Here is an 11,900-nt window from a genome sequence, read left to right on the forward strand (position 1 = left end):
CTATTGTATCAAAAAGCAGCTACAGGAGTTAATTTCTAGCATTAATTGGCAAACTACGGTAAGTAGTGGCTCACTTCTAAAATCAATTAGACTGAAAAGTAGAATCACTTGTGTGGCTTATTTTGAAATCAGTACTAGCCTATATATATGTATGTATAATTCAGCTATAAAAAATTAGCTCAGAAAGCACCTACAAAATAGAAAATGAAATTACATAATTCTAGGTTAAATGTCTAGAAAAAAGATCACGTGCATGTACACAGGCATCATGGAGCTTCCTTCATTCATTTTTCCTCAGTGAAAGATTTGTAAAAGAAATCCATTTTGGTTTTTGTTTAGGTATATTTTCAAGATTGATCTAAGGTTTAGTATTTCCTTTTAAAATGTAAATAAAATGATTTTCCATTGTTTCAAAGGCTGAAGGCAGCTCCTGCAACAGTAAACAAAAGTTCAACTGACTTAACCATGAACAACATATTCTACCCCACAGAGAAGAACGTTTAATTCTAAAGAACCACTTTCCAAGAACTCACCTGGCACCATCACCCTCTAGATTAAGATCCTTGCTGTATCCACCCTTATGCCATAAATGGGTTTCTGTTTGAACTTGAACACTTAATTGGAACAAACACAACAGCTTAATAAAATTAGATTCTACAATTTTAATTGGATCAAACAAAGCAACTGAAAAAGGCTAAATTACTTTTCAGTTTGATTTGACAATAGAGGCTTCCATGCAGGATCATAAACACAACAAATTTAAACTTGAATTTTTTTGCAAACAGGTACTGAAATCCTGGCAGGACATTCTTCACAACACTAGTGCTATAGTTTTTCAGGTCCTAGGGTCCCAGTTTCCAAATCATTGAAACAGTATTGATGCAGTTTGACCACCTTACTACTGTTTGTGGGCAAGACAGTTTAAAACTCTTTGCAGTTAGACAGAGACAGCACGTTGGCTAAGCAGGGGTATTACTTGTTGAATCTAAAATTCTTTGGTTTACTACAACCAAAGTTCTAGTAACCAGTTGCCCCAGCCATCCTTTGTTCCTTTACACACCTCTAGCGTTCTCCATCCCCACCATCCTGTTCACATACAGCCCCTCAAAATATGCAGAACAGGTAAGGCATAGTTCATCTGAAGAATAACAAGGTACAAGTCCTGAAGCATTGCACTTGTGACACAAAAAATAATGTTTGACAATTCTTACTCTCTGGTTGTGACATAGTCACGCATTAACCGCTGCAGGTGCATTTTTTCCTGGATCTGACCCAGATTCTTTTCTAGCTCCTTATTTTTTACGTGCAGTTTTTTCAACTTCTTGACTAACTGTTCATTTTCATCACTAAGCTGAAAAAGAAAAGGATTAAAAACAAAAATCAAGCAACATTTTAAGATCAAGTAATAACTGAGCTGATATCAGATTAAAATTCTCTCCCAAAAATTTTACTACGTTTATCTTGAACTACATAAAGGAAAACGACAGGAAAAGTAATTGGCTTCAAACCTTATGAAGAACTAAAACACACCTTCTCTAGGATATACACTGAAGGATTCTAATGCAACTTCATAATTCATTACTGAATGACAGACAAAATGGTTTTATGTTTTAAAAAAAAAATTACAAAGGAACAAAACATACAAGTTTCCAGTTATACTTCTAAACTCGAATCATCAGCTCTGCAACGAACCTCATGTTTATTTTTGTCTTAACCTAACCGAAACGTAAAGACTAAACCACAGCCGCATGAGCAGCTTCTTGCGGGCACGTTTGCTGCACCTCGCCCAGCAGCATGCAATCACGCCTATCCCCCAAAACACACCAAACGCGACTAACTACCATGCCCTGACCTACAGGGCGTTAAGGAAAACCGATGCTGCCGACCGATATTCAGTCACGACAAGGAAGATCAGCAACCGCCCGCTGCTGTAAGAGTGAGGTCTGCCCTTGAAGGTGAAGGTAAAAGCAAAGCCGGCCGGGCCAGGCCAAGCCGCCGTGCCCGGGGCGGGCTGCGGCTGAAGGGCCTAACACGGGGCTCCCGGCAACCGGGACGGGGCGCGGCCCGGACGGAAGGGGAGACTACCCCGGGGGCCAGCAGCACCAGAGCCCCACTCACTTGGAGGCACTTGTGGAGGGAGGGTAGGGGCAAGGCTGCGGCCATGGCGGCGGGAGCCGAGCCCCGCCCCAAGCCAGGCTGGGCAGGGCCCCCGCCCGCTCTCCAACGCACCCTCCGCCCCGGCGGGACCGCGCCGCGGAAGGCCCCGCCTAGCTGCCCCACTCACTGCCTGCCGCCACCGCTCACCTCGCCGCTCTCGGGCAGGCGCCCTCCCCACCAAAGCCCATCCGGATAGGCTCCGAGCAGCGGGCGTCACAAGCGAGCGACCGCGCCCCATCAAGGGCCCTGGCTCCCCCCCCCAACCCCCTCGTTGCCAGGGAAACGGGAGGGAGCGGAGCGCCGGCTGCCGCCCCGGCCTCCCTTGGGGCTGAGCTCCCTGACCCGGCCCCACCGCGAACCCCCACCCGGCGGCGGGCGCTCCGGCCCCGCAGCCGGCGCAGAAATACCCAGTCCCGACTCGGCTCTTTTTAATTGCCATTAGTTTTATTCGCTATTTTATTTTCTGAGACTAAGCGCTGCTGAGTGCGCCGGAACAAGACAGTGCCCGTTACAGACCTGCAGGGACAGCCCTGTACAGCCCCACACAGCGAGTTACGTATCTCTACAACAGAATCCGCGGTTATAGGCTGTTCCGGTGACAGCCACCAGGGTAGGAGGCAACAGCCTGCCTGCTAAAACTGTGACCCGCTGCGGGGTGGAGGTTTGTACCCTTGGTATTTGCTGTACGTGGTGTTACCGCTGTTTGCTGGGTTTTGCTCATTTTTTTTTGTATTTTGCAGGTAATTCTGGTGGAGCAGACGGCAGGGCATACAGACAGGACGAAAGCATTCCACCCTCATGACAGGCCAGATCTTACAGATAACACACCAACAGAAGGCACCCACCGGCCACAAGAAGATCACCGATCACAGCAAGGTTGACCCAAAGCTGCAATGATTGCCTGCTGGTCTCACCAGCCTTTGTTACTGGCAGTTAAAAACCTTTCCTGTTTTCCTCTCGTTCTCTAGGTCTCAAATCTAAGTCATCTTTTGTTCTCTGCATTTCTTGTCTTTGTAAAAAATGTTGTCTCTCCTGTTACTTACAGCCCACCACGTGTTGCCAGATGCCACCCACCATTCCATTTTGACTGTGCAGCCCACCTGCCTGCAGAGCCTGGCAATTTTTGTGAGGAACCATTCATGCCTGGGAGGAGAAGGGAGAGATGACAGCATCTCACTGATGCCTACTGGGGGTCTGCAACTTACTTAACACATGGTACGAGACACTCAGGTCACATTAGGCTGCAAGTGGGAACGGTAATGTAATCAGATGGAGGGAGGTGGCGCACACCTCTAGCTCCAGAGCAAAATCCCAGTATCTCTCCTCCTCTGCCATCAATGCTGATCAGCCCCTCGCCCATCTGGCCAGCTCCTTGAACTCCACACAGAGATCACAGTGCAAGGTAAAAGCCATCATGCTGAGCTGAATATACTCAAGATCCAAGCTATGAGGCTGTTCACACTTAGAGTACATGGGAGGGAACGGTGTGCCCATGCTGTTAACTCCTGCCAGAGCCTGTGAGGATTTCTGTATTGGTTCCATAACTTGCAGTAGCAGCCACACAACACTGCTAATTCTTGGGGCCCATGATGAGTCACCTTGTCCATAAATAGACTGGCAACAAAACTGCTACTTTAATCAGCAACTAACATCGAATAAATTAGCAACTGACAGTTCATAGTATGAAACCAGGAAGTCACTTCTTGAGAAAAATACAGCTGGATGTAACTAGTGACAGTAGCAGTAAACAAGAAAAAAAAAAAATAATTGGGAGGTGTAATACCAGCCAGCAACGCAAGGTGCTGCAGAAAGAGGGAGATCCCACTTTCAGATGGAGTAGCAATATCCTGAGGTAATAACTCTGTTCTATTCTGTTTTATCCAGCACAAACAAGATCTCAGGTGAGGTCCTGAGGAGTCTAGAAAAGAGGAATAAAAATGACATGAGAAAGAAAATACAGCATATCGGGAAGGGTTGAAATAACTGTGTTCGTTTCGTCCAGAAAACAGAGACTGCCAAGAACCATTGTAAGTGACTTTATCTTAGGTTCTTGTAAAGGACGTTAATAATTCTTTCCCATGTCCTCTAGAGAAGGATGAGCAGAAATAAAGTTACTTTCCAACAAGGATTATTTCAGTGGGATGACAGGGAAAGTTTTCTTAATATCAAAGAAGAAAAAAACACGTAGTTCTCCCTTACTAAAGGTTTTAACAAACTGATTGGAGAATGATCAGTCATGACTTTGGATACAGGTATATCTAATATGCATAACACACTGGCATACAGCAAGTAGACAAAAAGATCATTTTAAAACCCCTTTTAGGCCACCATTTCAACGATTCTATGTTACTAATTTAGAAGAGAACATGCTCTGATATTGTAGTAGTTTGGATATTTTGCAAAACTTTGTAAAATGACTATTTGAGAAATAATTTTTCAAGTGACAAAGGGAAGCTGCAGTATAAGACAGTGTGGTGGAGAAAGACCAGCACAGTAGAATCCAGCATACCCTATATACTGGAATCTCACTGGAGACAGTATGAGTAGGATAACAATTTTTTCCTCAATACTGGGAATGTCAAGAGTAGTCATAATTGCTTAATGCCATGCAAGGCAAGGCAACTTGAATATCAAGGAATAGTATTTTATAAAGAATGTGCAAGGCTCACTAGGACTTACATTCCTATAGTACCCAGGTGTTTAGGTTTGGTTTGTTCAGGGTTTTTTTAATACTATGGGTGGAGCTGTAAAATAAAAAGAGGAGGAAGCACAGATGGATTAATTCAGGGCTTCTACAGAAACTAGAGCAGGCATGGGAAGGGCAGCACTGGGCAGCACTCAAAGAACAACCTAGAGAGGTCGGTAGTAGCAGAGAAGACAAGCCCACGATATGTCTTGGGTCATTCTCGGATGTGAAATCTGCAAACCCTGTTTCCCTAGCTCTTCTACAAACGCAACAACTAGTTCTGGGCACACTGCCGCTCTCCTGCTTACCCAGTTTTAAAGACCAAAATATTTTTAAAGCTCAAAAAATGTTACCAGTAGAATATTTTCTCTATTCTGCAGGCTGGAAAACGACACACAGCCAAGTTAGGAAATTAGCCAACAGAGCTAAAAGGGAAAGAAGAATTCACGATTTCTGACCTAGAAACTGAGCCACGCAGCCTCCCTCTGTCCTGCTTTTCCATGGCTGGCACGGGAACTACAGATAGATGGAGGAAGCAGACAACAGCCAGGTTTCTCAACTGTGCAGCTAGACCTGCAAGGAGTTTGTGTAAGACTCAGATTTTAGCAAACAAGAGCTGATCCAAATGATGCCAAAAAATCCCTACTCATACCTTCAAACTCTTTGAAAAGCTGCAGCTCTTGTAGGTTTTATCATGCACATTACGATCAAACATTTTCAAAAGCAGTCATGGATTTTGAGTGGTTCTGCTTCAAAATGAGCATCCGTTCTTCCAAATTAAAGATACTTGACAGATCCGTAAAAACGGCCCAAGGCTGAGTAGCACTGGACATCAGATTCTGAAGCATCCAAAAATCAAAAGATAACGTTAGCCTGCATGTATAGATAAACCACAGTTTATACAAATGATAAAAGACTTTTGAGAACTTGATGAGGAAACACATTCACTTTCCAGAGTTACTAACAATACATGAATTTTAACAAACTTCTCTGTGGCAGTAAATGTATGAAATGCCACTAAGATATTTACTTTCCGCTGTAAACAATTACAGCAGAAACATTTCTGTACACTGTTATTCAGCTGGTTTATTGAACGCATTCTTTTCTCCTTGCATTTTTGTTTCTAACTCAGCGTGGTGTGAACAGAGATACGTTTCATGCTGGAACACACGAATTAAAATGTCATCGATTCCAGCGGTGCTGAGCCTGCTACTTACTGCCAAACAGCAGGAATGTGACCCATAGCACTTTTTTCCAGCTACATGTGCACCAAAATCATTGATTTACTTTGTCAGAAAATATATGAACATGGGATTACTTGATGCAACCCTACAATAACTCCAAGCGTATCCTTTTTTCCACACAGATTAAAGGGTAGTATGTGTCCTTTCAACCCTCAAAGACCTACTACCCTCATGAGATTTTCCAGGAATCAAAATTCTCCTGTGAAAATCTACATGCCTTTGTAAAAACATATGAAAATTTCACCTGCTGCAAATCAATCTCTCTTTGATTCCATCCACCAGCTTCATCAGCAACGACTCCTGAGTCCCTTTCAGGGCGGAAGATGGCAAGACTCATGCAGTATTTCTGCCCGTTATGTTCTTTGGCACAATCAGTGCTGCCAATCTCACAGACAATCGGCAGTTATAAAATCATGGAACAATCCCAAACAAGATGGCCAACACAGGAAAAAGGCCCTTTCTCCATCTTGTTGAGCTTGGGTCAGGAAGTAATAATCCCATTTGTGTTTAAGAGCCATCCCTGAAACAGGGAGAAGCAATCTGGCTTTCCCAAGCCTTGGCACAAGCACAGAGGACAGCTAAATGCAAAAGTTCAGAATTCAGTTCAAAACATGAATATTTCCTGCATATCAAGACAAAAAGCACTAAGACCTGATTGGATTTAAGATGACTGTTTGCAGAATTAGAAACCAGAAATCTTTTCTTATAAAATATTAGAATAAGAGGAAATTGATTTAATCTTAAAGCTGATAAAACCAGAGATAATATTTATTAAACCGAATTAGGCTACAAGGATTCCTGCCACAGCACACTGACCAAAGTTCTGTATCACCTTCAGTGGTAGAAATATCAGGTTGTAATACTAGTTTGTTTTGAGGGAGAGGGGCGTATTATTTTTAGTATTTTCAGTGGATAATGTTCAAAAAACAATACTGGCATGCATGTGGCAAAGACAGTCTGTCACTTCTCCCATCAAGGCCAGGGAAAAAGACCTTTACCACATTCTACACCCACAGGCATGGTCCAGGAAAAAGAGTAACAGCTTGGGACTGTACTACCTTGTCCACAGATCTCCTTCCAGAGAAGAAAAACATCTCTTGGTAGAGAGTGAAAGGCGCTTGCAACCCAGGAAAGCTCTCGCAGCCATACCTGGAAGGGAAAATATCCCAGGATGACAGTGCCAGTCTGAAAACAAGAAAACACTGAAGGGTGTCATTTTACCAGTAGAGCTGTCTGTCAGACCTTAAGCCAAAAATCTCCATTTCCATGTTAACCGACCCCTGGGGTAGATCTGAAGGGAGACTCCTGCACTGCACGTTTGAGACTACCTTTTAGTTAGTTTGTGGCAGGACAGAAAATGCAGAGGGTGTCCAAGCAGCGATCCCTGGGCCTTCTGGAGGTAGAGAAGAAAGGTGGTCAGAATATGACCCTGCATGACAGAAAGGGAACACAAGAAACATCTAATACACCACTTAGAACAGTGCACTAATCAAGCGTTATGTCATTAATGAGTCATTAGCGAGCATTATGAAAAATGATGCAGGTGTTAGTAATTCCTGTTTGTCTCTGATGAAGCTGAAGCGGGAGCAGCACAGCTCTTCTAGGGAGTGCAGCAAGAAGAGCGAGCATCTCCTTATGATTTACCTTCCCTCTTGTACACCCAAAAGGCAAAACAAAAATCTGGGCCAAACACCCTCTTTTTTCAGGTATAAAATCTTTCACTGCAACGTGACCATTGCACAAAACTACTACAATGTTGTAGTAGTTTGCACATACAAAAAGCTTGTCATCTGGGTTACCTCTTAAAGGCAGACTCAAACTTCATTCTTCATGAGATACTGATAAAAGCTCCAGGGAAAAGGACTAGAGACAGTAAACAACAATTTTATATGACTAATCCAATATAATCCTATGTTGTGTAAAAAGACCATCTGCATGGATTTCCACTGAAGTGCTTTAACAACAGCGCAGCAAGTCTCTGGCTGTCATGCTGAGGAAATGCTCTTTCGCTCTCAGGCTAGTAATTCCAAAAGATTACTTCCTTTTTCTTCCCCCTCCCGCTCTGTTTTTATTAAAGCAGTTAGCCACTTGCTCTCCCATTTAATTCCCTATTAAGAGATCATCCATCAAACCCCTGAAGTGACAAGGATCCACACTGGAAGACAACTGCGGATTCCACATCGATGGGTGGCTAGCTACAGAGAGGTCACCCTCCCTCTGCAAAAAAACAATTTTACTGCATCACTGCAGCGTGCAATTACTGTTGAAGAAGAGAACGGCAAGCTGTCGGCTGAGTCATAATTAAACCAATTTCAGCTGCAGCAGCTTCCCCTCTGAGTGGCCCCGCTTTTTGCACCATGGACCCAGCAGACTGCAACAGGGATCTCCAGGTGGCACGCAGAGCAGCCGTGCCCATAGATCCTGCGCAGCAGTTTAGGACAGGAAGTGAAGGAGACTGCCAGCTCCAGCTGAGCCATGACTAAGTAAGGGCTTCACACCCTGGGAGAGAAGGAAATCCATGACTATGCTCCATTTTCTGCTCTGAGGTCAGAGGGACCAGGTCTTCACCTCTGTCGAGTGTTGATTGTCTCAGGGGAGGAAGCCCGACCTCTACACAAATCTGGTCGGGGCTCAGGAGGATTCAGACAGATGAAGCACCCAAGAAACACTAGTATTTCAGGTTCATCCAGGATGAGCCTATTCCAAGTGGACAAGATTAAACACGTGGCATGTGTGTAGGTTACAAAAGGTGTGTGAGAGGAACTGGCTAGCATGTGGGGTTATGAAAGATCAGAGGTTACGAAAGACCTTGGCAGTTATGAAAGATGAGCTGAGAGTCAAGAGCAGCCTCGACCTGCTCAGAGGTGAACGGATGTTCAAAATCACCCAGCAGCTCACAGCAGGAAGTTCATGCTGCCGGGCAGGTCTAGGCTAAGGAAGGCTTGAAAAAACTTCAAGCAGTAATAAGAAAACAGTCGATACCAACTACAAGAACGATGAAGAGAAATATATTTCATCTGTTTATAGGCCTTATAGGCAACTATTTTTTTGTAGAGTATTTGAATGGTCTTAAAATACTAGCTGCAGCCACTTATTTTCTAAGAAGTATTCTTTCCTGACTTTCTAGTACTTTTTAAAATCTTCTGTCTGCATGAGTCACATAGCTGGAATGAATCTGTAAAAACCAAGGGTTAATTCAGGTAATATTTTAGCCTTTCAAGTTCAGCCTTTGGTGATCATTTTACTAATATTCTACCGCCAGAACGAAGAGAAAGTTGGGGAAATTTTACTGAGCCAGATGGCCAGATTTCCAAATGCCACTCAGGCATCACTTAGGAGGAGGACATACTCTGCTTAGAAAAATATTGAGGAGGGCACTTCCCCCCTTTGCAACAGTATTTCTTTAGGATGAGGATTTTCTACCATTACCTTCGGTGAGGATATTTCTGCATCCTGCCTAATACACTACCATTCACGCTGCCCTGTTTTTAAAACACGAGTTAAACAGACCTTTCAAATGCCCCTGTGGTAGCCTAATCACAACAAATCTGGCATTGCATCAGACTTCAGACACAAGGGAGGAAACCAATTGCTTTACATCAGATAGTATCTAGATGGTTTCAGCAAAAGGTATAGACTGTTTTTACTCTTGGCCAATTCGGTAACTAGAACTCTGTCTTTCAAAGAAAAAGGCAGAAAACACTTCTATTGTGGTCTGAGATGCTTCCTAGAATGCAAAGCCATGGTTAGCTGTAGATTTATTTACCGAAGTCAAAGATGTTTTTACTACATCTCACCAGCACACACAACTCACCCGTAAATATGTTCACTCATCTGCCCAGCACAGAAACTCTCTAGGGAAGGTCCCGAAGCCACCTCAAGCTACGCTGAGCATGGCCTCAATAAAAAGCAGAAATTTCTAAAATTTGGAGGAAACCGAGATTAAGGAATAATCCAGAGTAATTCTGTTCCATACTATCCCAAATTATATTACATGCCTGTAGGGTTATTGCAATTAATGAAACTAATCTTATGTGAGGACACAGAAAGTAAGATGTCAGAGGAAACAGGTGACTTGGAAGCAGAATAATCAGTCAGCAGAAGGACTGACAAACGTTTGATGAGGATTTCTTCAAGCAAAATTTCACAGTTTCATACTTTAAACAAACTTCATCACTTCGAGTATTAGTTTATTCACCTTCTCAGGGTTTGTTGCTCTCTTCTGATTCAAAAGTGGGAACTCGTAAATGTTTTGCTAAGCAGACCAACAGCGTTGCTATCTTTGTGGTATCCACTGCCACAGTGCAGTTTAGAGATCTAAAGGATGAAGCTGAATTCTTGTACTAAAACCCATGAAGTTTTGTGACTTATCTTAGAAGGAAAAGGTCCAAAACTCCTAAAAAGCATCTATTATTTTTGTGGTCTACATACAGGAGTGTTATGTCCCTCTCATCCCAAAGTCACCTGTGTCCTACAAGATAAACAACTAAATAAAAGAAAATAGATCTAGACTTAGGGTCTGTTAGCTTAGATAGAATACCCAAGCCAATTAAACTTAGCCTAGTCCATAGAATATTAATAATTTATTTTGTGTTCATATCAGGAATAGTAAGTGGAGGCGGCATGAAATTTTCTTAATGCAAATATGCTCACCACTGAAGTATCTCTGTTCTATCCCTCAAAGGTTCCTGAAAATGAAACCTTTGACCACAAAGCAGGTGCTGAAAGACAATAACACATTTCATAGACTCGATGTATTTAAGGCCTTTTTCAAAAAGCTACGCTGACAGACTCAGTCCCTGGGCTCTCTTTTGTCCAGTTCAACACCAAGCATGCATCAGAACAAGCCATTTGGAAAAGCCTCACTTTGGCAGATAAAATGTGCGTTCCCAACGCTTGCTCGGTGTTGTGTTACAGACCGGTTGCTCTGTTCCATAAGTACACATTCATTGTGGGCCACCCTTTATTCTACAAGGTGGATCTAGAATCAGAATCGCTCAGCTGCCTGCCACCGGTCCCCTGTTCTGCTGGCTCAGATGCACGGTAATTTGGCTTATGTGGTTTCTGGAACAGTAGGTTCTTAATTCTCGTCCTCTCATCCTTGACAAATCCAAAATGACATACAAAGACATGTGAAAAATCTAAAGGGCAATGTGTTTGTTACCGTACACGTTCATTCCCAAGCACGAACGAGCTGCTGAAATTACAAGTCCGTTGAATTGCTGTTCTGCTCCCGGGGCCGCTTCTCCCCCGCTTCTCCCCGATGGAAACGGAGATGGCCGATATTAGCCGTCGGCTTCCACCCCCCACGCAGCCCCGGTAGCGCCGAGGGCCGGCCTGTCACTCCCCGGGACCGCCCTCCGCGCTGGGCAGGCCGCGGGCCTCCCGCCCGGCTGGCGGGCCGCTCCCGCAGGCAGCGCCCGGGAGGTGAGGGCAGCGGGACCCCCGGGGGGCCGCTCGGAGGGACGGAGGGAACAGTAACGCCCCGGCCCGGCGGTAACGGCCGCGGCGCCATGTCAGGCGGGCCGGCCGGGCCCTGGCCAGGGCGATGGCGATGGCGATGGCGGCGGTGCGGGGCGGGCCGGGCCGGCGGCCTCCCCGCCACATCCTGCCCTCGGCGGCGCGGCCCCGGCGTTCCTCTCCCCGGCACCCCCCGCCCGCCTCTCCCGGCCCTTCTCCGCCCCCGAGGCTCACCTAAAGTCCGCGCCCAGCAGCCAGGCGCCGCGCCGCAGCCCGCCTTCCCCATTGATCGCGGCGGCCGCCCGGGCGCCTCCCTCCGCCCCGCTCCCCTCGACGGGGCGGTGCCGGGGCGC

The 11,900-nt window shown here is 45.1% G+C and overlaps 1 protein-coding gene and 1 long non-coding RNA gene across 9 annotated transcripts in view; one reads left to right on the forward strand and one right to left on the reverse strand.

Annotated features, from left to right (window-relative positions):
* MPPE1 (metallophosphoesterase 1) overlaps window positions 1-11,893 on the reverse strand; it is a 32,168-nt gene extending 20,275 nt beyond the window's left edge. For 2 of the 6 annotated variants that reach the window (XM_064443041.1, XM_064443037.1), the window contains exon 1: window positions 2,119-2,253. The gene's annotated coding sequence lies outside the window, so the exon portion shown is untranslated. Of the gene's footprint in view, window positions 1-2,118; window positions 2,254-11,256; window positions 11,526-11,781 lie in introns of those variants that run through there. The other 4 variants (XM_064443039.1, XM_064443040.1, XM_064443038.1 and 1 more) reach the window with 4 other exon arrangements.
* LOC135311948 (uncharacterized) lies at window positions 1,747-6,037 on the forward strand. 3 transcript variants are annotated; one of them, XR_010371512.1, is made up of 5 exons: window positions 1,747-1,961; window positions 2,626-2,818; window positions 2,898-3,033; window positions 3,203-3,372; window positions 5,224-6,037. It is a non-coding gene; the product is annotated as an uncharacterized LOC135311948 (long non-coding RNA). The 3 variants fall into 3 exon arrangements; XR_010371513.1 differs by lacking the exon at window positions 1,747-1,961 and having other exon boundaries at window positions 2,401-2,818; window positions 5,224-5,835; window positions 5,899-6,037; XR_010371511.1 differs by lacking the exon at window positions 1,747-1,961 and having other exon boundaries at window positions 2,409-2,818.
* Window positions 11,894-11,900: the final 7 nt, after the last annotated feature.

Source organism: Phalacrocorax carbo, chromosome 2, assembly GCF_963921805.1.
Source record: "Phalacrocorax carbo chromosome 2, bPhaCar2.1, whole genome shotgun sequence".
Classification (NCBI taxonomy): domain Eukaryota; kingdom Metazoa; phylum Chordata; class Aves; order Suliformes; family Phalacrocoracidae; genus Phalacrocorax; species Phalacrocorax carbo.